Source organism: Pteropus medius, unplaced genomic scaffold, assembly GCF_902729225.1.
Source record: "Pteropus medius unplaced genomic scaffold, Ma_sr-lr_union100, whole genome shotgun sequence".
NCBI lineage: Eukaryota > Metazoa > Chordata > Mammalia > Chiroptera > Pteropodidae > Pteropus > Pteropus medius.
In genome coordinates, this window is record NW_024352787.1 from 24261842 (window position 1) to 24289457 (window position 27616).

The window sequence follows — 27616 nt, forward strand, 5'->3', positions numbered from 1 at the left end:
ATCTAGAGGCACAGAAGCTTAAATGTTTACCCTAAGAGCACAAGCCTGTCAGCCAGGAGATGGAACTGCTAGCCTGAGGACAGCCACTCTGTGCTCTCAGAAGAGTAACTGCATAACTTTGAACAAATGTTTTACTCGCTCTGTGCCTCAGTTTCTATATCTGTAGCATACCCGTCCCCTGGGGTTACTGTGGGAATCAAATGAATTAATTCACATAAAGCACTGAGAACAATGCCTAATGAGTAAATGTGCTGGCTTACTTTCAGGGTCCCTATCTCCTTCCTCCCTTCTCCCTCTGTGCTCCCCTCCTCCAGTCCCCTCCTCCCCTCATATACCCGCCTGTCCTCTTCGCTTCTCCTTCTCTTCCTCTCCTCCCTCCCTCCCTCTCTCCCTCTCCATAAATAGAGAAGAGGGTTGGGGAAGGAGAAAGAAGGGAATGAAAAGAGGGAAGAGAAGGACAGGGAAAAGAATGGGTGGGGGGCTGAATCAAAGAATGCAGTTTAGATACCCAGATAAAGAACCTGATAGCCAATCCTACTCCCCACCCCCTACATTGAACTTTACCCCCATCCCAATCTGTAGGGGATAATAATCTCTCCCTTTCAAAGTCACAGCTTTCAATTCCTGACTTAGCAGATAGTAGGAAAACAAAAACAAAAACAAAACAGAATTTCTCTCTGCTGCAAGGAATCTCAGCAAAAAGTCATAAAAAGGTTTCCATAACCCAGTCTTTTGAGAATGGTGAGGGATCTATGGATCCCTCACCAAACTTTCTGCAAGTCAAAATGAATTTGCTGGTAGAGAGCCCATGTTTCCAATTTGATTTGGCAAAATATACCCAGATAGGATGTTCTCTTAACATAATTAGTGATGCACTGTCAATGAGCAGTTTAGTTATCAAGAATACCTGTTGCAATTTAATTTTAAATGTCAATGACTTGTTTGGGTTCACTATAACAAGGCTTTTTATGTATGACAAATAAGCATCCTAGAACAACAGGCTGGACGATGAAAACAAGAGGGTGAAGAAAATCAATAGGCACTGTATAAGGGGGCTGCCTCTCAAATATCCTTGCTGTGACTGTGCCCTTGAGCAAAGCAGACTGCTTCTCCCATGAGCAGGTTGAGGATTCAGGGAGTATGTCACTGTCACCTACCTTCTCAACTGATGCCCACTGTTCCTAATGGAATATGGGTAGGAGGAGTAGGCCAGGGTTAGGCAATAGGTGACCTTGAACAAGTTAGGTGACCTTCAGCAAGTTATTTAGCCTCTCTTTGTCTTAATTTCCTCATCTATAAAATTAGGGTAATTGTGAAGACTACATAAATAATCATATATAAGCGCTTACCACAGCATTTGATACCTTAAAAACAGCTCAATAAATGTTAGTCTCTTGGTGTTATTGAAATAAAATGGTTGGTATTACTGGAAAAAAAAAAGGTAAAAAGAAAAACTTCACCTCACACATTACAGCAGAGCATCACAAATTCAAATATCTATAATATAGAACTTTGAGAAAAGTTGGCTCACTCCAGAGAAAAAGCTGAGGAGGGGTGGTGTCTACAGCAAGTAAAAATCCAGGCCCTTCTTTAGCACATTGCTGTTCTCAGCACCAACTGGAGCTCAGCATGGGGCACAGCCTGGTGCTGCCAAATCTTCTGATTTTTCTAAGAATTACCCCAAATCTGCACTTTTATGAAAAATCTCCTGGTTTTTAAATGTTGGCAACTGCCTCCGAAATTTTCTAAACACCAAATAGGCCCAATGAACCATATCTGTGGCTGGACCAGGCTCATGGAATGAAGTCTCCTGTACAAAATAACCAACAAGACCTTCCAGGGAAAAATTCACCACAAGTTTTTACTCATTCCCCAAATAGGTGAAGCCTTACAAGAGATGAAAGCACAAAAGAGTGCACAGAAAGCCCCAAGTATTCTCTAAATCACAGGCAAGAAGCAACTGGGCCTGAAGCAGGTGCTTCCTTGCTGACTTACAGGCTGCTCACTAAGAAAGGAAGTAGATGATTTATGAGTTATAAAGGTGATGCAAAATGCTAATCAGCTTTAAACTGACACTGGATAACATAAGCAAATTTACATCTTCTCTAAAATAATTTAAATGCTTTTCATGCATAATAGCAGGCAAGGATAAAGATGAAGTAATAACACTTCAGAGGTGTCGCAAAATATCCTAATTCATCTAGGCCACAAATATACAACAAATTCTTCTCTCTGAGAACAGGAACATACCACAACAACTGAAAACCACAGGAAATGTCCAAGTCAGATCATCATCCAACATGTTTACCAATTCGTGTGCGTAGGAAATGTCACTCTATTTCTCACGTGACTTTGGTTTACCACAATATGCTTGGTCTCCTTATCCCCCTTTGCCAAATATGGACTGGGAAGGAGGAGATGAAAGCCACGAGATGAGGATGGATGGTCAGTGGGAGGAAGAGGCCTGGATCATTAGATAGATGGGTAGTTAAATGAGAATTCTCCAGAATAACAAACAAAAAAAGGTTCACAAAGTACCATCTTAGAAAATTTTCACCTTCTGCAACAAATGCATGTACTCAACAAATATTCACTGAATGCCCACTAATGCCAGGTGCTGTTAGAAGTACTGAAAGGCAGCACTAAAGAAAACAAAGTTCTTGCACTCACAGAGCTTACATCCTTGGCTCATCTATGCTGAGATCCAAGCCTTAATCTTCAAAGCAGATATCATAGACTTTCTAGGTCAGAAGAGATCTTAGAAATCTTCTCATTCAGCACCTGATATGAGATACAAATTTCCAGAGCTTTTGTTCAACTAACATTTCACTAAGCTTTGCCCTCTGAGCCAGACCTTACTAGCCATCTACATCAGTGAACAACATAAGGCCCACCCCTCATGGAGCACACAAACTCCATACTGGGAGCTGAGCAGCAACCTCCACTAAAGAGAACTCACCACATTACAGTGGCGTCTGCAGCCACTTCAGGGGAGCCTCAGGCTTCTGAGTCCTACTACCTTTAGGGAGAAAAGAGACTAAATTTGCTCATGCCCTTCAGCCCACTTCTACCTAAGCAGCTCCACTCTTCTCTTATTAACTGGTAGTCTGAATCAGATTTCAGACTGCATGAGATACTGCTTTACCTTCTAATTATTTGTAGCCTGTGGAAAAATAATAGTTCCACAGGCTACAAATAATTAGAAGGTAAAGCAGTATCTCATGAAGGCTGCTAGTCCACTGGTCCCCTCCGTTACGCCTATTTCTTTGTGTTCGGCCCCCACAGTGTCTACTTGCTAGTCCCAGGTCTGCTCTGTGGAGCCATCAGAAGTGTGATCCCTCCTCTATAGGATAACTCTGCAAGCTTTTGTATATGTGCTGCCTAAGCGAGCACCTCTGCAAGCCTTTGAAAAAAGCACATGGGTTACCTCTTTTCATCCCCAGGCTTGACACCCCAGTTCCATCATTTATAATGATAGATTTGGGGCACCTGCCCATCCAGGTGCCTCTTCATTCTTTTGCCATTACTGATCCAAAACTATGTACTAAAGTGTCTGTTTTGGCAGAAGTATTGTCCTACATAGAAGTTTCTAAAAAATATTCTACTTAAGATATCCCCTCAGAAAATTATACCAAGTCAAAGACTTGACAAAGGAGAGGAAAAAGAGTATCCTTCAAATTGACCATGGAAACCCAGAGCTTTTGAAGAGCACAATAGATGTGTCAATCAAATATGCTTGACCCTGAGAATCAGACTCCTGGGACCTATCCCAGATCTATTGAATCAGACTTTCTAGGAAGAAATGCCTAGAAATCTGTATCATTAATAAATACTCCATATGGTTATTTATTGCATAAACATTTTATCATAAATATGTCCATAAAACCAATAGACTGACATAGAGGAAAAAACTACTTTAAAACCTGTAGCTTTAATAAAAAAAGAAGAAGACACTTTTATGCTTGCTCCCTGTCATCTGATGTTGGTTTCTACTTCTCCTCCTGAAACCTGTCCCTAATTCCCTCTACCCCAAGTCCCACTAATCAAAGTAGAATCTGGTTAATATAGCACACTGGATATTCTTGTATTGAAGCTGGATAAGAAAATTAGTGTGTCAGACGAAGACTCTCAACTAAGAAGACCTTGATTTACATAAAAATCTTTTCAGAGCCCTTATAATCTCACTGACCATCTGTAGCACAAACAGGAATCCTGGAATTAGTGCTGCTAAGTGGTTACATAGCAGTACATACTCTGGAGACCAAAAAAAAGAAAGGAATATAAAGTTTCTATCTTGCACTCACACTTGAGAAAGTTAGTTAAGAACCTCTCATTATGGAGAAACCTCATTCCCCCAATATGTAAGTGCTTAAATGTTACAGGATAAAAAAATATATCAAAATATGTAGCTTGGTAGCAATGGTATATATAAAATCCAGATTTCTCCAGCCATGGCTTATAATAGGATTCCCACCATTGACCCCTTCATCATGCGCCTCATCCCCAATGATTCAAACTCCACTGAGAAAACAGAAATTCAGTTATTTACTCCCTGAAGCAGATTAAAAAAAAAAATACAAGTCTCAAGTACCAGAAGAGAAAGAATTTTCACCTAAGACATTAAAAAAAAAAAAAAAAAAATACTAAAGAGGGAACAGAGAGTTATTATTGGCACTTGAATCTACAACATCAGAAAAATGGCAGTCCTTCAAACTCCACACATAGAAGAGCTCTTCAATTTAAGCTGAAAATGGGAAATTAATTTTCAAGTCTCTTGTCTAAGAGACAGCTTTTAAAAAGGTATTAACCTACATTTGGAGATTAATGCAAACACAGCCATCTTGTTTTAGTGGGTACAATCCAACTTTTATTAAGACAAAGACGGATTCAGAATAATTAAGAGCTTGTCCAATATCCAGAATTTTATGACTAAATATTAGCGAAGTTGGCATTCTTACCAGCTTCGCCTCAGAGCTATTGCATTATAAATCCTCGATGGTAATGAAACACCAGCTAAAAAGAGGTTGAATAAGTCTCATTTAAAAACCAGCCTTCTTGTGGAGAATTACCCTGACTTTAATATAATGTATAGCCCCTCTTAGAACATTAATATTACTGGAAAAAGGTGAGTGGTTTGGGATTTGCTACTAAGAAACTCCAAAGAAGATAAACAAACTGCAGGAAGTGTGCTTTAGCAATGTTGAACGCTGAGACTCCCTGGTGCCAAAGTCTAGGAATACCTCACTAATTTGAGCAGAAAAAGGACAATACACCCACGCTGGGGATGCCAGTGCTGGTTTATCTGTGAGGCAAATTCTTAACACTGTATACTGTTTACAAAATGTAGCAGTCACTGATATAAAAACTTCTAAAAGTTAACATTTCATTTTTAAAAATTCCCCAATGGAGTGCTCTTTTTCTACCCAAATACTTTTTTAAATGGGTCAAGCTGTACCTGACTACTCCCTTCTTCAAAGAAGGTTTCACCAAAGTCGTCATGTTCAAACTTCTCTCTACCAAGTGGACTGAGGGGGGACACTCATGGAATATTACCAAAATACTCACAACTGTTCATCACTTTTCAGACTTCATAAAATCAAAAACTCTTAGATACCAAGTTCTTAATGCGAATTTCTTCTACACTTAAAAGGCCGCCAAAGAGTTAATCATTCAGGGACAGCTTAATAAAAAGTTTCCTCTCTGCTCCTTCATCCAATCTTCCACCCACTGACTAAACAGGGGAATGCCAAAGATTCCTGTGACCAAGCCCCCAAAAATGATAATCCAAAAGAAGTCTGTCATACCTCTACCCTCCTAGGAGGGAAATGACATGTCACCTATGCATCTCACCTGAGCCAAAGCCAATTCCTGATTTCCCAAAAGCATAAACAGGATTGGGTGGAATGTACTAGATGAAAACACAGCATGCATTCCATCATTAGCAAAAAGCTAGCTACTAAACACAACTGGCTCTGTGCTTCTCAGAGACATCCTTAAGTGGAAATTAAACAGCAATCTATATTCAAAAATGTAACACTCCACCTTTCTCTTCCTAAAGGCAAGAAGCTCACAGAATAAAAACTGTGCCAGGAAAAATAAATTTAAATAGAGACATCATGCTTTTTTTGACAATTCAAGACACTGTCAGAATAAAATAAATTGTATTTTAAGGGATTAAATGTACTATTTTCCAAAATGAACAAAAAGATTTTTTTTATTAAATATTTGAGCTATTTTCTCTATAGCATGACTTTATTTTTTATTCAAGAGAGAAATGGAATACCTAGTATTTGGGCCCTATCTACTGAAACTGACCATAGCCAAACATTTCAGCATTGTCATTTCTGAAAATCAAATTAAGAAGGAAAAGAGATAAACTGAAAATACACAGATATAGAAATGACACCAGCGGTTTACCAGAGAAAGGAATTCCATGGGCAACAAGGCTGATTCATCCATGAGTCTCTCACAGAGCCAGCACCCCCTTGTTTGCTGAGCACTGAGTCTTCTTATGTGGATTCCCGCAGACTGACCACAGAGACCACACACCCCAAAATCTATATTAAATTATTACAGATTAAGTTTACTTCCTCAGGGTGGGATTAAATCACTGAACCTGCTTTGAGCACCTATTTGTAACTATGCCACACCTTTACAACAGCAAGAAGCAAACGCTTCAAAAGGTACTACAGTATTATGACTGATACCTGGCATAGCACCCTGCATGATGACTAGCCCCCAAAGAACAATTTTCATTTTTTAAATGAACATATTTTGATACTCAAGTTAAGAATTGGGTCCACAACCTTCCATCAGCCTCCAACCCTAGTAAACATATACTTTGTAAACACCAATTATTGTGCTGGGCACAGTGAGGTATGGAAAAAGTATGTGTAATATGCTGTACAAAGGACTTAATATATTGCTTAAAATAATCCTCACAAGAAATTTGTTACCCATTTTATCGATGAGAAAAAGGTGTCCTTGGCAAGCTAGATTGACTTGCTTATGGTCATTTAAATAAAAAATTATAGAGCTAGAGCTCCAATAGCAATGGATCTGAACTCTGTGGCCCAGCTCTAGGGACAGAGACAATCCAACTAAATAAGATACAACATTTGTACTCACATAGGCTTTTAGAATTTAATTTAGAGAAGAAGACATGAGCATGAAGATACATGACAAATGCCAACTGAGTGCACACAGCTGTACAGGTGACAAAAAGGGAACAACCTCTCGAGACAATGAATACAAAGCCCATGGAACATTTAAAAATCCATTCTGTATGAAGCACTCAGATTCGCAAATGAGAAAAAGCATATTAAAGGGCACTGTCGGTCATAAATGTTGCACAAACGTTAGCTGTTAATAAAGGTAGATTATACTAGCTATGATTTACTTGGCATTTGCTATGGGTCAGACAGCATGTTAAACGTTTCACATACATTTTTTTATTTAATTAAACAACCTATCAACATTATCTCCATTTTATAACTGAGGAAACTAAGTTTAGAGAGGTTAAAGTACTTACCCACGGTCAAATAAGTGGCAAAATTGGTTAAACAAGTCTTTCTGTGAAAGGCTATGTTTTCTAACTCCTATCTATATTGCCTCCAGTGTTTCTATTTCCTGAAATCATTTCTGTTAGTCTCCAAAATCCCCACCAGCTACTGAGATCTGGTGTTCATACTGTATGTTTCTGATGGACATCCTCGACTTGTTGGTTTTTCTATACCCAGATCCCCAATGTCCACAGGTAAGTTTCAGAAGAAAAGTTTCAGTGGTTAGTTTCAGAAGAAAAAAAAAGATGCCATGTGTTCTCTATTAAGAAAAATCCAAGGTATAATGAATGGTGCACACATATTTATCAAAGGTTACAGCTATTTGGCATTTTAAACACTTCTAACTGAGGTTCCTAACAGTACGTAAGAGAAGGTTTAAGTGCATTTAAAAATTCTCTATACATTTGTTATTCTCATCCTAGCTTGACAGATAAGTAAACACAGACTTGCAGATATTTAGGAAGCTGATACAGGAATCCTGGCTGTTTCTATTCCTCTCCCAAGACTTGAGAATAACACAAGCTCCTGGATTTAACCCATCTTTCCTCATTGCACTGCAGGTAAAAAGAGGGCACTCGAAGCAGTAGGAACTCAGAGGCGTCCAAAAAAAACTTCTTTTAATTAAATCACAGTAAATGTTAAAGAGTAAAAAACGGAATTGGTGTTAGATCTCTCGAAGGATGACAAGTTTCATCTTAAAGCAACCAAAAAGTCAAAAAAAACAACACAAAATTCAACCCCATGAAATCCTTTAATGAAAAACTAAAAAAAGGAACGAACTGGAAAAAGTATTCATGACAAATATTGCAAAGGGTTGCTACATGTATGAAAAAAAGAAAACCACATTAGTTTAAAAAATTCTAATCCATAAACCAGTAAAAGGCAGACAAATGGAACTCAAACTAGTGCACACAAATAAAGAGAAAGTACAAGTTTTTTAGTGATACAGTTATGAAAAAAATCCTGCAGCTTTTTATCCCTAAAAGTTTTAAGGCAAGTACACCTTATATTGCTGATGACAGTATAAACTGTACACTGATAAACCTCTTAAAATAAAAAAACACCCTATTATTATTCTACAACAGAATGTATCAAAAAAATTAAGGAGGGATCCTATGCATAAGTAAATTCTTTGTGCTGTAACAGGGGATAATTGAAAACTTCCAACATTAGAATATAAATTATGGAACAATTTGATGTAGCCATTAAATTATTAATTATAAAGGTAATATAGCAACTTGGAAATGGCTTTTTTAATGTTAAGTAAACCATAAAATTATTTGTTATGACACCACCATAAAAGTAATATCTATATTACAGACAAATTCTAAAAATAAAGGTATAAAAATGAAAAGGTGGGGGGATGTCTTAAAAAGGAGTCCGTGAATGCTCTTCCCTCTTTACAAAAAAGTTATTAAAAGAAGTATGTTTCTGTGTGTCTGTGTTTTTAAATACAATGGGAAATGAGAAAGGAAAGCCACTCCTCTCATACTCTCTGCCCAGCTGCCTTTCTGCCTTGAAGGAATACACACACACACACACACACACACACATACTTATATATTTATATATATACACATATATATATATATATTTAAAAGAAGTTAAAAGTTGCTAATATCAAAGCTTTCTTGCCTAAAATGTCTTACCCCTCACAGAAAAATGAGGTTTAGAGTTGAACATGGTATATGTGAATTCTATTTGGAACAAGAAAATAGTACAACCAATACGTCACACACAAAAAAAATATAACTATCATCAATATTTGCTTTTTGTGTGCACTGTAAAATCTAGCTCACTAAAGGATTTTCCATGCTGTTTCTACTAGAATACACTCAAAAATCCAATGTTCATCTGAATTTTTTAACATCCCATAGCAGGTATATACCGGTTATTTTCTAGAGAAGATTTTCCATAACACTGAGCAGAAAGTTGAGATTAAAGCTCTGCTAGCTCTGACTGAAATTAATTCTCTACAGCTGTTTAGAGAACTTGTATCCTGGAATGACTCAGCTGACTACAGTCATCCTCCTGTCCATGTGGAATATGTTCCAAGACCCCCTAAACTATGGACAGTACCAAACCCTATATATATTTTCTTCCTATACACACAAACCTATGACAAAGTTTAATGTATAAATTCAGTACAATTTATAAATATTGTTATTTTTAAATAACAACTATAATAAAATAGAACAATTATAACAATATACTGTAATAAAAGTTATGTGACTGTGGTCTCTCAAAGTATCTTATTTTACTGTATGTACAGCATGGATACCCTGGACAAGGGGATGATTCGTGATTCAAACAGGATGGCATGAGATTTCACCACGCTACTTGGTGCACAATTTAAAACTTATGAATTGTTTATGCCTGGAATTTGCCACTTAACATTTCTGGACTGCAGTTGACCGTGGGTAACTGAAACCATGGAAAGTGACACTGCAGATAAGGGGGACTACTACAGTTCCAACCTCTCTTCGAGAAGGAAAAAGTGTTTTTTTAAAAAGCCACAAGCAAACACCATCAGCCCATACATACTGTATGTTTCAAGAACAGTATCACTTGACTGAAACTTTTTGTCTCTTTTCTCTTCAAAGCCTTTTAGGGAGGCAGTAGTTCTGACAAAACTCCCTACCCATGGAAAGAATGGATGAATCAATGTTTGCCTAAAGACATTAAAATTTAAAAAGACAGAAAACCTTCAGAAAGCAAAAAACCACATAATCATTTCAGAATGTGCCTACCCAATGCAGACTTCACCAACATTTCCCTAATCCAGGGGAAAGCTATTCTCTACAATAATGCATGTATATGCTTTACCAACCGAAAACATTTCTTAGCTTCCAAGTGACTGGTTTTTTAGTCTTCATGTGTGTCAGGCCTATGGGGAGAATATCCTGAGTAATCAGGAATGGTAGGCACACAAAGCAGCACTTAAGCAATGGGACCCCATGTCCCCTGGGAGAGAGAACTTTTTCTTACACAGCTACTCGCTCACTCTCCATCGTCCTCTTTCAGCCCTCCTTCTCCATAGCATGAACAAGCTCTTCCATTTGGAGGCCCATTTCAACTCCTACATATACATTCCACTATGATGAGTTCCACTCCAGTAATCCACTTCTGAATTTCTTTTTAATGTGCCACACTGAAACTCCATTAGCACATTAGTTCTCAACCTTTGCTGTGTTTAGAAAAACCTAGAGAGCTTTAATAGATGATAACACCTGGATTCAAACCCCAAAAGGTTCTTATTTAACAACTATGGAGTATGGTGTGGGTATTAAACGATTTTTTAAAGCAGTTCCACTGCCTTTTTTTAGAATTGGACAATCTGATTCTAAAATTTTATATAAAAAAGCAAAGGACCTAGAATAGTCAAGTGATCTTGAAAAATAAAAAAGTGGGAGGATTCACACTACTGCATTTCAATACTTACTGTAAAGCTAGTGTAATCAAGACAATGTGGTACTGGGATAAGGACAGACAAATATATCAATGGAGCAAAATAGAGTCCAGAAATAGACATAAGCAAAAATAGATTTAAATAGGCGACTGATTTTCAGCAAAGGTGCCAAGGATATTCAATGGGGAAAGGAAAGTCTTTCAAATAAAGCTAGAAGAACTGAATAAATATGAGGGAGAAAAAATGAAGCTTTACTCTTACCTCACACCACACACAAAAAACTGAGATGGATCAAAAACCAAAATGTAAATAAAACTTCTCAAAGAAAACAAGAGAGAACACTTCTATAACCTCAAGTAAATAAAGTTTTCTTAAAAGAAACACAAAAGACATGAAAAATATAAGCGAAATAAGATAAACTAGACTTCGTCAAAATTTTAAACTTCTGGCTCATTAAGAAAGATATCATTAGGAAATAGAAAAGGCAAAACCAAAGACAGAGAAAAGTATTCATATTACATATATCTGACAAGAAATGTGTATCCAGAATACATAAAGAGCTCTTATAAATCAATAATAAAAAGACAAACAACCCAATTTTTAAACGTATGAAAGACTTGAACAAACCCAGCACACAACTCCCAAGCACATCTCCCCCTCCAGTCTGAGGAGCAGCCCTCAAAGAGCCTGTGCTCTGTCTGACTCTGATTTGCCCCTCGACAAACTCAGGCCTCTGGTAACACTGTACTTATTTTCAGAACCCCAAAAGGTCCTCATGCCTCACTCCTTGATAGTCTCTCTCCCTGGAATGTCACCCCTGCCTGTCTACATAGAATACTCTTTCTGCCCTTTGAAACATCACTATCATGTCACCTCCTTCATGAAGGTTTCTCTGATCTCTCTCCAAGCTACAAATGTCCCCTCTTCCACATTCCCAAAGTACTTACTGCCTACCTCTAGCACATGCAAGTTATGTGGTAGGCAATCTGCTGGAAACAGCATGCCTATCACTCTCTTCCAACCATCTATTTGCATGATAACCATGTTTACTTTTCAAACTTTTGTACCTTACTCAAGGGGACTCAGTGAGAGCAGGGACCATCTCTTATTTGTCATAGTAAATCTGGCATAAAATAAGTGTTTGATACACATTTCTATTGATTTTATAATTAAGTTAATACCATACTCCCAAAGTAAAGAAGGCTGGGATAGAGGACAAAACCAAACAAACACACAAACAAAAACTGTAAGGTGACTATATGTGAGTGTATTATATGTCTATGGTGAGGATCTACTTGGTATTACTAGAAGCTCGCAAACCTAACCTAACAAATTCTTCTCTGGGAAATATTAAAATTTAAAAACACTTCCATTCTTAAGTTAAAAAAATTCTACTTTTGATGATTTTTTTCTAACGCTTTTTTATTAGCTAATGTTATAAAGGTCTACAGCAGTCGCTATATACTCACTTATCTGAACTGTAACAAATTATTAATTAAAATAAAGTTACACATCAAGAATCCAGAACAGACTTCCTCTTCAGACATGCATTCTCAAAGAGTTGCTCCTCTCCAACAAAGTCCTCTATCAAGTTACTCCACAGTTCTCACACTCATATTCAGTTGATAATGATAATCCAACAGACTTTGAAATACTTTGCAAAGAAGAAAAAAAATTACCATGGGGGATTTTTGTGGTTATTAATATTTATCTCTACGCAGTAACATTCAATCGAATCTTTTTCATTCAGCTCAGCAAAACAAAGCAGAAAATTAACCAATTCTGTAACCTTGAATATTGATGCTACAGTTTTTGCTCTCTGTGCCTTTAAAAGTGCAATGTTTTCATTTCTCTGCAAAAGTGCTGATCTAGATGGCACAAGACAACAGAAGTCCTATGGATATCGTTTCTAGGGAAAAAAGGAAATGTGAGAGATTAAAGAGTCAACTCCCTCACGAGTCCAATGATGAAATGCTTCACGGTCTTTTTTTGAACAGGAACTTCTTTGAAATAACAAAAAACAAAACTAAGGATTCACACAGGCCAAGGTCTACAGCAGGTTGTTCTGCAGCACTCCCTGCTTCACACAGTTCTTGAAAGCCACTGAAATTATGAAGTCACACAGTCAAGAACAGAAAAGACAACAAAAAATCATCTAATCATTTTACAGACAAAGAAACTGACGGTCAGAGAGGACCTACAAATATGTGACATACAATGCTAGTGGCAGGTCAAGGGTGGTCTGACTCCTCCAAATTGAGTGATTTCTTCTCCCCAGCTTAACAGAATCCCTTATTTACACTCAGGAATACTCTGGAAGCCCTCTGCTTGCTAGAATCAACACAAGTTATATACTGCTTCTGCAGTTTATTCTTGGGTCCTACTCATCCATTCCATACTCCAGGTGATTCTTAGGCATTTCAGGATGAAACTTCTGCCTCTACACGAGGAGGCCGACTGAGAGTACTCATCCATTTCACTACACTACCATTAGAGTGTAATGAGTTGCTTCATATACAATGCCAGCGGACTGAGGTGTGAAGTTCGGTAGTCCATTACTTACCCACTGAATAATTTCTAGCACTCTGCCACCAAGTCACTTTCTGACAGAGAGAGCAGAAAAAGCTCGGCTTGTCTTAATTTCTTGCAAGGCCTCAGAAATACCAATGACTATGAGAAAGCCAGGAATAATAGCAGCTAATATTTAGAGAGCAGGTACTGCATGCCAGCCATTGGTCTAGGTGATTTACATATACTCATGTAGTCCTCACAACCATCCTGTGGGCAGGTACTACTACTAGCCCCCCATTTACAGATGGGAAAACTAAGTAACTTACCCATGGTCACATAATTAATGAGTGGCAAAGCTGAAACTGGGACCAATACAGTCAGACTCCCAGAAATTTACTTAATATTAACCACTAAGCTATTCTGTCCTTTGCCTGAGTTAAAACTGTACAAAATACACCTTATAAAAGACATCTCAAAGTGACCCTTATAAAACATTCCTTTCCTTTTCCCTTCTTCTCAAAGAGAGGAAAGCACTCCAAAATGTAAAGTTTCCCAAATTTCCTAAAGAAATCTCAGAGATTTGAGTAGCCTATATAACATTCCATATATTCAGAAGACCACAATTCAGCTACTCCAGATGACCAAGGCTGAAGTGACAGGGGTACCCTACATGAGCTGCGGTGAATTATGAAGGCAGTAAAACTGGAATACAGTGTCCAACTGTCTCCCACCCCCTTTGGAACAGGGACTGCTATGACCCGCAGGGTAACACGCAGTAGTGCATCTGACATATTGAGTCCTCCTTGCTTCTGCACTGCTCTACAGCAGCTCTCGCCAACTGCTAAAACAGAATGTGTTTTGACACGTAACATATAAGCAGCAAAAAGTCGTTCCTCTAATGTCTGTTTCAAAAAACTGCACAGGCCACTTCTTGGAAATGGTCATGTTTTTCGGGGTATGAATTACTGACATTTTTGTGATTCCAGGAAAAGAGCAGTTTCCAGATCTGTTCCTCTCCCTCTTTCGTGCTCTCCCGCTCTTGCTCTTTGGGTGAGAATACTACTCTCTTCGGATTTATTTAGTTCATTAAAGCAAATGACCCTAATGTTGCCCAATATTTCTAAAGAAAAATTTAATATAAAGTAATTTCCCAAATACCACACTTTGTTCTCCTATTAACAATGTAAGCATATCAACAAAGTCCATCTTTGAAAGGGAAATGGAAGTACAGGTAAATAAATCGTCTAAGGTCACACAGCTGCTAAACATATGAGTTAGATTAAGAGTTTCTGTATGCCAAGGCATTTTCTAAACTTTTTTATTCTATGAACCAATAGCAATCTCCTCTTCTTGTGCCCCAATGACACAGCTTTGCCTCTACTGGAGGAAAAAAAACTGAACAGTTAAAAGGATGACTAGTCATCAATCTTTGGTCACTATCTATACACAGCATCTCGCTATGCATCCATAAACAAAGAGAACTGCTTTTCATTCTCTTGTCCTTCAATGTGGGGATCCCAAATCTTCTCATGTATTTCAACTTAAGAAAATCACATTCACCCCACTCTACACCCTACCTCTACACCACTGCCTTTTCTGATCCATCCTCCAGCATTATCTTTTGGGTATCGGCACTATCCCATTTAAAGAGTTTGGGACTCACCACTTCTCAAAAGATATCCAAACTCCTTTCAAAAACTTCCTCTGAACAAGGACTGAACAAGGACTTCCAAACTCCAAATTCATTTCTAAATCTCTCCAACTTCCTTCACCTTCTTGTGTCAGCCTACAATATTCTTCCCTGTTTTGACTGCTGAACAAAACTCCTCTTTATCATTCCAGATCTAGTTCTATGATGACTATTTCCAGCTTATTTCTCAAAACTCATATTACTCTGTGTTCAGACTATTACAACTATTATAATTATATAACATGTATAGACAGTGACTGAATCCTACATTCCCCTTCCCATTTCCAACTTTTATCACAGTGATAGGCATAGAGACTTCCTAAAAATCCATTCCACAAGTTTTTATGGATTAGGTACTTGGGAATACAATGGTGAGCAAAACTGGGCCTCAACTCTCATGGAACTCACTTCTAGTGGAGAAAACGGAAAAACTTAACAAATAAACATAAGCCTGAGGTGGAAATGAGTGTGAAGAAAAATAAATAAAAGAGAGCAAGAAAAGAGAAAGTGCTTGCTTTTGATAATCAGGAAAGATCACCCTGATAAGGGAACTTCTAGCAGAAACTTGAATCAAGTGAGCCTTGAGGGTAAGCGCATTCTAGGCAGTTAAAAGTAGTGGTCCCCTCTTATCTGCGGGGGATATGTTTCAAGATCTCCAGTAGATTCCTGAAATGGTGGATAGTACTGAACACCATATATATTGTTTTCCTATACATACATACCTATGATAACTTTTAATTTATAAATTAGGCACAGTAAGAGGTTAACAAGAAAAACAATAAAATAGGACAATTATAATAACATACTGTCATAAAAGTTATGTGAATGTGGTCTTTGCCTGATAACAAATCTATCTGATAACTGAGACGGCTACTAAGTGACTAATGGGCAGGGAGTATATACAGAGTGTGGAGACACCAGACAAAGAGATGGTTCATGTCCTGGGTGGGACAGGGCGAGATTTCATTACACTACTTAGAAGAGTAGACAATTTAAAATTTATGAATTGTTTATTTCTGGAATTTTCCATTTAATATTTTCAGACCACAGATGATCTCGGATAACTGAAACCCGGGAAAGTGAAACCTTGGAAAAGAGGGGACCACTGTAAATGTGACAACCTTGAGCACAGAGTGCATGGCTGCTGGAGTACCTGAGCAGAGTGGCTGCAAAAGGTAAAACTGCACAGAGCACACTACTCACACCCAGACCAACAAAAACTGACCCCGGTCATTCTAAATCCCTTTTAGTAATGTTCCTTGCTGCTGACCAGTGTGACAACTGGATGTTGCTATGCTGAGTGGAAACTCCGCCCACAATACTCAGGTCTCTTGCTGCTGCTGCTAAGTCTTTTCTTAGCTTCTCAACCTTCCACTGCTTTCTCAGGGTGAATTCCATTTCATCTTCTTTGGCTTCTTTTGAAAAAAGCCTAGTAAATGCTATGGTCCCATTTCCTCATACTTTAAAATACTGCATAGCCATTTCTGCTGCAGTTCCCAAAAGATTCGAATAAATCTCCCCGCAATACTCTGGGCAGCTTCTCCTCCCATAATAATGCAGAAGCTATCTGACTTCTTAAGCAGAATTTTCCTCCCTAAAAAGCAATACACTGACTTCTTACAAAATTCTGCCCATTTTTTCTTCTGCTATTCTAACACTTACCTGCTATGTATCCCTACAATTATTTCATTTTAAAGAAAAATACCTTTGTTTAAGCAAACCTAATATATAGACTTATGAATTTACTCAAAAGATAAACTGGGCATGATTTTGGTTATAAAGAGATTTTTCACTTTAGAAAATGATTCATAATAGCATTACTAAAAATGGCAAGCTCTCCAATTTCATCCTAAATTTAGGAACCAACTCTCACACAGATTTTTGAGGACATATCCTTAGGTCAGGTGAAGTATATCTGCACAATGAGATCTTCTTTCCAAGAGCCAGGCTTGGAATCTCATCATATATTCTTGGAAGTATTATATTTAACCACCACCAATTTGGAAACCTATAACCCTCAAGGGCTGATTTATAATCATAAAGGCTATGAAAGTCTATAATTGCTAAAATGTATGCCTCAACTCCAAAATGTCTAAAAGTGTAGTAACTATAAACCCACTAAACCAACCAGCCTCCTGCTCTCCTGGCTGAGATTCCAGACTTATAATTGTTCAGGTAGCCAATCCGTATATTTCCATTTTTCTTAGCACACATATTACCATGCCAAATTACTTACACTGTTCTCTGCCACTTCTTACAGAACTCTTCTTGGACTTTTTCTATGCTCGCACTGTCTGATCATCAATTTGCATGTCAGTTCCTTTTAATTGGGTTTCATCTAACCAGAATTACAGCTGCCTCTCTCTATGAAAGAATAAAGTGATTTTTTTCCTTCAACAATGCCAGGGTCCCTACCAGGGAATCAAACTGTCACTCCATTGCTATTAATTATCCTCAGCTACGCCACTGTTTCTCTTCCTTGATAAAGCCATACACCATATCCCTTCCTCCTGCGATTAACAGCAGTCATGATGATGCCTTACATCTAATGAACCAACACAAGAGGGAAATCCAGGCATCAGGCATAGATGACAAGCAATGACAAGAATACTTTAAGCAGAACATTTAACTAAGGTTAAACTGAGGTTAAAGGCTTGTCTTATACATTTCTAGGGCAAAAGATCCCTCAACTTCCTGTGACAGTCCATTGCAGTATCTCAATCCACAAGGGTAAGGCAGGTTTCCTGATACCTAAATCTTTTTAGCCAAAATATAAGCCTGTGATTTCTTGTTTCCGTGGTGATGGCAAAGATCTTACCAGCCTCCTGTGTAATTCCCCAGGCATTTGAAGGCTCCTTTTAAATCATCCTTCAGTCTCCTCTTCTTTGTGTTGTATCATAGAAGAAGGACCAGGATGGAAAGAAGTCTCAAAACAGTTTCACATGAGACACAGGTGAAGAAATTGAGATTTTTGTTTTTAGTCTGAATACTTGGGGAATATGATAGTTGACTTTAAAAAAAATCAAGGGCTTCAAGTGTGAAAGAGGAAATTAGATTTATTCAATATGACCCCAGATAGTAAAACAAGAAAGAACCAATAAGTTCTACAACCTGCAAAGAGAGTTTCCCTCAATATAAAGCAGGAACTCTCAATTTCCAGAAAAACAGAGTTGTTCAAAGAAAACATTATCTGCCAAGGCAGGCCATTCCATGTCATCAAAGGAGGGACTGACATTTGGAAGAGATGTATGCAAGCCCCTGCAGGGCAGGTTGGCAAAGATTAGGATCTCTAGCTTCCTTCTAACACTGAAATTGTACAAAACTTATCATTGAATGTTTAGGTGGCTGGGACTGTATCACAGTGAAGAGGAGGCCATAAGGCAATGAATGATAGGCGTCCCATCACTCCCATGCACAGTACATATTCATAAGTAACAATATGTTACACAAGGGATTAGGGAAAAGATATCATATCAACTCACTTGAGTGGGGGAATGAGCAAAGTTTGGAAAAAGTTCCCCCTACTGTGGACAGTAGAATAATGGCTCCCCAGAGATGTCGAATGTCCTAATCCTGGAATGTGTGAATGTATTATGTTCCATGGCAAAAAAGAATTAAGATGGTAGATGGAATTAAGGATGCTGATCTTAAAATAAGGGAGGATTACCACAAATTGTCCAAGTGGGCCTAATATGATCTCGAAGGTCCTTAAATAGAAAAAGGAAGACGTGATTATGGAAGCAGGAAACAGAGATGGCATCCTGAGAAGGACTCAACCTGCTTGCTATTGCTGGCTCTGAAGATAAAGGAAGGAGCCCAGGCCAAGAATGCAAGAAGCCTCTTGAAGCTGGAGAAGACAAGGTAACAGAATTCCCCCTAAATCCTCCAGAAAAAAATACGGCCCTACTGACACCTTGATTTTAGCCCAGTGAGATTCATGTTGGGCTTCTGACCTACGATACTGTAAGATAATAAATTTGGATTGTTTTAAGCCACAGAATTTTGAGGTGATTTGTTACAACAGCAAATAGAAAACAAAGATACTGATCAAAGACCCTGATATGCCCATACATTCTCAGAAAGAATAGGTAATTTTTGCTGAATAGTTTAAAATCATAATCTTTAATTATCTTTCATAATCTTTGTCTTATATGAGAAGCACAGAGTAGTGGAAGTATATCCAGACCAGAATAAACTGCTTTAACATTAGCCTTTTGACATCATATCCCATGTTCACGTGACATGCCTGGCACACAGGAGGCTCTCAATAAATTTTTAGTAATTTAAATTAAAAAGTCAAGTTCACATGCCATCTTTGGCCTCACTGGCAGGAACAAAAAGACTCTCATGCTTACCAGTACATGGCTCTATCACGTAACGATTCACCCAAGGATTAAAAATAGTGGTTAAACTCTGTCCACCTGTCTTCTGTTTAGCAAAAACAAGGACAGTGTATACAAGTGGGTACATACAACAGAGAGAGTGAGAACCTTTCTAATCATCTATGTTTCTCCTCTTTAAGAAACAATCACTCCAGAATACACTCCAGAAGGTCTACTTCCACCACCTTCCTAAAGCAACAAACTCTAATATAACAGATAAAGTTCCCCCAGTGATAGAAAACTTGAAGCGAGATACATTGAAAATCATCACTTTTTCCTTTCATTCTGTTTCTTTCCATCCCTTCCTTCCAGTGTCTGTCCTCCACACAGTCCAGAATGTTATTCAATTTCTCTGTCCTCATTTTCCCTAAGATCAATCATGACTCTGTGCCAGCCCAGGAGAAAGCAGCTGAAATGCTATAAATTTTCCGCATGGGGCCACAAAACCAAAACTGACTTCTCATACTCTACTGCCCACACCCAGGGAGCTCATGGCAAATGCCACCAGAGTGCTGTGTCAGCCAGATCCAGGCAGCTGCTCCATGGCCTCTGCTCACCAAGACCTGCTTATTTTAATGGCTAGAATTCTTTAAAAGTACTTATATCTGGCCACATACAAGTATACAAAGTCACAGTCTCTTACTGTTACATTCTAAATCCAAGGTACATTCAACTGAGTCTGAGTCTGTCCTCCCTGGGTAGGAGGAGGGGGAAAAAGCCTTGGGAAACAGATATTTAAAGCAGATGATATGCAGTTGTGGGAGAGGAGGAACTTATAAAGTAGGGAAACTTTTACAAACACAAACGCAACATACACACACAATATTTGAAAACCTCTATGTTACAAAGAGCTTTAAATTTAGAACTTCAAAACTGAAAAATTTCAATATTATCATTAACAGGAGTCCCCCTTATTTTAAAACTAAGGAAAACTGAAATTCAAGGTCCCTAAGACTAGCAGAAAGAGACTTAGGGATCATTTACCTATGAGTTCTCCTCACAGACATGTTCTTTGGCCATCTGTCAGATGGTGCAGTGGTTAAGAGTGTATGCTCTACAGCAGCGGTCCCCAGCCATTTTCGGCACCAGGGACCGGTGCTCCTATGAGAATCTAATGCCTGATGACTTGAAGTAGAGCTAAAGTGGTGATGCTAGCACTGGGGAGCAGCTACAAATATAGATGAAACTTCGCTTGCTCTCCCACCGCTCACCTCCTGCTGTGAGGCCCAGTCCCTAACAGGCCACGTGTACCAATCCACGGTCCAGGGTTGAGGACCCACCCCTGCTCTAGAACCAGACTGCATGGATTCCTCTCTCACCTCCATCACTTACTGGAAAAAATTCCTGATCCCTCTGTGCCTCAATCTGCTCACTCACAAAATGAAATAATTATAGTACCTATATCTCACAAGGTTGTTATGAAGATTGAGTTCATACACATAAATCACTTATAGTGCCTTGAAGAATTTAACTTCATTTGTTTACATAAGCAATTATTATCCCCATTTGCCCCTAATAATGATCCTATTGGTCACATTGTCATCCCTGATCAATGACCACCTTGGCTATAATAACCTAACACCAATTCCTCATTCCTTATGTCTCCATTTTGACTGTCTAACCTGACTATACATAATGGAAGAGCTCTCTCTGTGGTTTTTGATGGAAACAGACTGACTTTTAGGAAGAGTTCACATGAGAATATGATCTTCCAAGAAACCAACTAACCAAGACTCTTTAGCCTGTATTTCCTTTTCCGTGAACTGATGAGCTCTAAGGAACTCTTCCACTAGAGCACTCCAGTGGCCCATGAATTATCTGTTTCCAACTATAAGTATGTCCTTGACTGCTTTCTGGGTAAGAAACACTGATAATACTTCAAGAGCCACCTGTCTTCTCAGCTGTTGTCTACTCAGCATAAAAAGCAGTCAGCTTTTGAGCCATTTTGGAAATCCTCTTTCAACCACAATTGGATTACAATTGCTCTAATAAATTCTAAAACCACAAGCCAAAACAGGAGCTATACCAATTGGTTTAAAGTCATTCATTGATGTTAAATCTAGCAGGGTTACCTGAGTAGTCAATGACTTTCTATGGCAGATTTGACTCCAAATAAAAGTTAGCTTCCTCTGGAAAACTTAGATAATACTGAAGACTAACACAACTCAAATTATTAATAGAAAGATGTAATATAAACACGCCTCAAGAACAGCACCCAGGAGGAGTCTCTGAACCTTCTGAATTAAAACTATGTAAAAAGAATAAGACATATATGACAAGTATGCTAAATATTATAAAATATTGATGGGAAAAAAATCAAAAAAGATCAAAATAAATGGAGAGAGATATCTTGATCATGGACTAGAAGACTCAACATAGTACACAATTCTCCACAAATTGATCTACAATTAATGAAATTTCTATCAAAATCCCAGGAGGATAGTTTTGTAGACATAGGTAAGATCAATCTTAATGTAAAAGGCATAGAAACTAGTCAAAACAATGTTGAAAAGAATTAAATGGAAAGACTCATTCATACTTCTATATTTTACGACAATATAAAGATACAATAATCAAGACTGTGATATTGAAGAAGAGACAGAAACATAAATCTAATGGAACAGAATAGGGAATCTTTAAATAGATTATACACACACATACACACAACAAATTTTTGACAAAGGTGCAAAAGGCAAGTCAGCTGAGAAGATACTTTTTTAAAAAATGATGTTGAAACATTTCTATATCCATATAAAAATTAATTTCCATCCATATTTCATATCATATACTAAAATTAATTCAAAATTAATCAGACCTAAATCTCAAATCTAATACTACAAAACTTCTAGAAAAACATCTTTGCGGCCTTTGGTTAGGCAAAGATTTCTTAGCTATGAAAACAGAAATGCAATCCATAAAATAACAATCTGTATTCCACCAAAATTTAAAACTTATGTTCTTCAAAAGACATTGTTAATGGAAATGCAAAGACAAGGCACAGGCTGGAATAACATACCTGAAAATCGTGTATTTGATAAAAGCTCTGAATTCAAAATACATAAATAACTCTTAAAACTTAAGAAAAAAATAAATAACCCAGTTTTTTTTTAATAAACAAAAGATTTGAACATATGCTTCACAAAGGAAGATGGGAAACACATGAAAAGATGTTCAACATCACAAGTCATTAGGAAAATGCAAACTTAAGTTTGAGATTCTACTACATGCCTATTAGAATGGCTAAAATAAAATTTTAAAAATACTGACTATACCAAATATTGGCAAGGATATGGAGGAACTAGAACTAGAAATTTATATGCCAATATTCACAGCAGCTTTCTTTATAATGATATAATACTGGAAACAATCCAAATGACCCAAAAGAGACAAATGGATAAACAAATGTTGGTATAGCCAAACAAGAGAATAGTATTCAGCAATAAAAAGGAAACTACTGATACAGGCTACTACATGGATAAATTTCAAAATAATTACGCTGAATTAAAGAAGCCAAACAAAAGAAAATATAATACATGAGATTCCCTCATATAAAATTATTGTAAATGCCAATGAATCTATAGTGATAGAAAGCAGGTCAGTGGTTGCTACAAGACAGGGAACAGAGAGAGGCAGGAGGAAAGTATTATATAGGTGCATGAGGAAACTTTTGGGCATGGTGAATATGTTCATTATCCTAACTGTAGGATAGTTTCATGGTATATATAATAAGTCAAAACAACACATTGTATACTTTAAATATGTGAAGTTTGTTGTATGTCAATTACAACTTCAATATTTTAAAAAGAATCCAGAGGGAAAACATAAAACAAGCATTATATCTGCTCATGTCCTAATAATTTATAGTCAAATGGAAGACTCAAACAAATAAATAATACGACATGGAAGTCCCATGATGAGGGAAGTAGAGAGAGCTATGGGCACACAAAGAAGGGACATTATCCTGATTTGGAAGGCTAATATGACTTTATGCAAGAAAGGATATCGAAGCTGACTTTTGAACTATAAGTAAGACTAATTACACTGATCAGACCTATAACCACTCGGAAATGATGCTATGTTTATTTTGTTTATTTTTAAATCAATCACATTATCATATCTCAAATCATTTGTATTATTTCATGATGATTACTTTACCGTAAGACACCACACATAATACATATCACATATTACATACAAATTTACACTTTGGAGATAGTCATTTCCTCAGATCCAATAATCATCTGTTGTAGGACTGCAGAGAAGACTGGTTTTATTTTGTTCTGTACATGGGAAAAATCATAGAACTCAAAGTAAGGAATCAAGCTAATAATTTGGTTCGTTTTTCTTTTCCTTCTATTTTTATAAGAGTAGAAATATATTATGGAAAACTTGTTTCAAAGGAAGCACAGAAAGGGCTTGTATAAATAGATTTAAAGCAAATGTCCGCAGACCCACAAGCCTTTAAATTTATTCCACACTAATATATTATAGACTTAACATAGATATGTTGAGAACCACAAATAAACACCGTTTCCCCCTCAAAAAAAATGTTATCTCTAATAATTCTAATCTCTCTGCACAATAAAATAATTTATATCATTAACCACAACCTTGAAGGAACTCTGAAATGAAGTACATTAAAACAGGACTGAATTCTTCCACTATTCCTCAACCAAACAGAAATTACAAAACACCTGCCCTCTTCTCTCGTTCTCTGACTTTAACATCCTATGAAGCCTTCTCCTTCTCAGGTCTATATGCTAAGCTCACTCTTAAACCATCATTTTCACGTTAATTGCATGAGGTGCAGGAGGCACGTACAGTCAAGGCAATGGGATGGAGGCACATAAACTAAGTGGTCTGTTTTCTTCCATGTGTGCTAAACAGATTTCAAAATAAAATACACACACAAAAAAACCTCCAACTTCCTTTAAATACTGATTTCTACATGTCCACTAAATGATTTGTTTGTCCTATGGTCTCAGCCACCATGCCATTCTGGTGTTAAGGAACAAAGAAACAGTACAAAATGGTTAACAAGAGGAAAGAAATGATAAAAAGCATGCAACATGTAAAGGAAACCACTAAGAATATCTGTCATCAAGACCAATGCTAACAATCATAGCCTCTCTCACAGGCCAGTTGAGACAAATCTCACTGTGAGATGGTAGACATACAGCTTCACAACTTTTATATGTTGTACAGTTCAGAAATATTGACCTCACCTTGTACCTGCAGCATTTTCCCCAAACCTCCTTCTCAAAAACCAGATAAGAAGTTTGATCAGAGCAATGGAAATGTTAGTTGAACAGACTAAATGTTCACTGTCAGAATTAAGCTACCTTCTTAAAGACAAGACAGTGCTTCTTAAAAAGGACTTCTCAACTAAAAGACTGTAATTTGGAAGTTTAAGCTTTTGTTTTCTGTATTGACAATAGGACATAATTGAGACTCACATTTCCTAACTTTAGCTTTCGTATGAAAACCTATGGCTGCTCTTACTTATGGAGTAACAATAAACACTCAAGGACCTGAGATATGACCCATCTAGGTACCCACACCAGCGATTCCTCTAACAGCCTATTAAGGTGAAAGCCACTCTACTGCATCCCAGAGAGCCCAGCCAAAACCCTCAATTTGAGTTGCTTTAATGGCCAAATACATTTTATAACTAGAACATATAACCAGTAACAAGCTTAATTATAACAGTGGGCATTTTAATTGCTTTTGGAAAACTAGCCAACAACCTGTGTTATACAGCTTCAAAATGATGAAATCTCATGAGCTAATTAAGATCTAAACTCTAACAAACTGTAGCTCTCACAGAGATATTTACTTGCAAGCTGCATACAAGGTATATAAAAGGATAATTTATAAATGATTTATAGAAATTAGAGGGCTTGTTTAATTTGATTTCGCTTTAGATCTTCCCACAATTTAGAAGGCTGACCTTCAAGAATAGAATGTCTCCCAAGCAGGAAAGTCAGAATCATTTGCTTTAAGTAATTTCAGACAGTATCATACTTGGGTTGGTTTATCTAGCTGATTTGGGAAGGTTCTGGCATTCTTTAGAATATTTTAAAGGGAGGAAACCAGAAAGAGGAGTAGATGTTTTGTGTAATGTTACTGAAGCAATGAGTTAAATCTGGTCAATGGACACAGCTCAACCGATACCAGGAGTTTTCTAAGAAACAGGAATAGCATTTTGCCTCATTTCTAACTCCCCGCACTCCTCACTTAATAAAGTTAGCAGTTCTGGTTTATATTATTTAAAGAACAAAATCCTCATGGTGAAAAAATTCAACAGAAGGAAAAATCTCTGGTTTTACCCTTTCCACATTGAGTCAGCACATGCTTGCAACTAACTCAAGAACAAAACTACCTCATTATCTGCACTGCTGAGCATGAGGACGGCTGGTTTTAGAAATGTGCTTATTTTTAAGGAGCTATGAATGACTTTGATTCACCATCATCAAAGAGAGCGTTCTCATGGGTGAAAACTGGCCCAAACTATCAGAATGGACACCAAGAGGGAGAAGTTACAGTAAAAAACATTATGGTGTGAAAATTTCTGGTTGTACCGCAGAACTCCTCAACACGTTGTGACCTCCTGCTAGGGGCAACTCATTCCTCTGGTGTCAAATTTAACTCCACCCAGACAGCAAAATGATTTACACATGGCATCCATATAAAGCCCCCTTCCTTTGATTCACACCAACTAGCTTAAGCCCAGACGAGCTACACTACCTTATTCCTGTAAAAGGCAAAAAAGAGCCTCACAGTCTGGTTTCACAGGGGTTAACACCACCAAAGAAGAAGAAAGGAGTTTTCTAAACTTTTCCTCTGCCCCCAAGCCAATTCTTCCAAGGTAGTCTAAACCAGGCCTCTAGCCAGCCTTGTGCAATCCTGCTAAGTCTGCTCACTGTGGCAATCTCCATAGCAATGGGGCTTTGTGACAGATTCAGTCCTCAGCAAGAAAGCAAGTCCTTTCTTTGTACACAAACACCCAACCAGGCAGCAAGGGTATCAGCTGAGTCATCAGGGATGTCTGAGCTACTTTTGGTGGCTCTGATAAAGAAGCACGTAACACCCTGGCTCTGATAAAGAAGCACGTAACACCCTTCCCTCAGCTTCAACAAATGTTCATGTCTCTGCAGAAATAAATGGAAGGAATTCAATGTGGGACTGGTTGTGTGTCAGACAGAGATCCAACTTTCTCAAAGAGTTCTCAGTAAGCAACCGAATCCTATATCTTTCATAAAACATCCACAACAAAGTGTCCTAAATCAAAATTCAATAAAAAGGCCACATAAACATGCCTTTCTTCATTATCACATATTATTTATTCCCTCCCTAAGAGAAAATACAGGAAATAAAGAATGTACAGGAAATACAGGAAATAAGTAATAAACTGCCGCAACATGATGGAGTAGTAACTCTGACCTGATATATCTCTTACAATAATACCAACTATGTGCTAAGCCTGGTTTAAATACTCCAAATACTGTAGACCCAGCATTCAGTACAGCATAAAATGGGCGCTTGACATCTCTGTGTCTCTGCAGGAGCCACTGGCCATTCCTCTCAAGATGCAGCTCTAGACCCACTGAGGACAATCACTCCTGCCTCCAGCAAAGTGGTGTCTGGTCACTAACACCAACATCCACACCATGTCTGAACTCCAGAATCCCACAGAACTCTATCACAATGCTTTTGAAATATTGCCAATGTCTTTGTTTCTATTAGTCATCCACTAAAAAAGAAAGTCTCAGAAAAGGTTTTATCTTTTAGTCACCCATGAGAAAGAGTTTAGGAGAGCTGATCAATCTGATGCCCTGGGATACTTTTTCTGCTGTGTCTCTGCAGATATTAACAAACTATTGATATCACACAGGGATAGGTAAACTAAACATCACAACATCCTCTCTCAGCCATTCAGACTTTATTTGAACAAACTGGGCTTTCACGAAAAGATTCAAAAGATCAAACACATCACTCAGAGCTCACTCTCTGAGTCCCCTTCTGGAATCTTAGAGAAAACCTATTAAGCCAAGACCTAGAG

The 27616-nt window shown here is 37.7% G+C and overlaps 1 protein-coding gene and 1 long non-coding RNA gene across 2 annotated transcripts in view; both read right to left on the reverse strand.

Annotated features, from left to right (window-relative positions):
- The window catches only part of AUTS2 (activator of transcription and developmental regulator AUTS2), a 1077358-nt gene that overhangs the window by 954248 nt on the left and 95494 nt on the right, over positions 1-27616 (reverse strand).
- LOC120591700 (uncharacterized) lies at positions 4657-27239 on the reverse strand. Its single transcript, XR_005649955.1, has 3 exons — positions 27224-27239; positions 21345-21351; positions 4657-7133 (listed from the first exon to the last, which is right to left on the reverse strand). It is a non-coding gene; the product is annotated as an uncharacterized LOC120591700 (long non-coding RNA).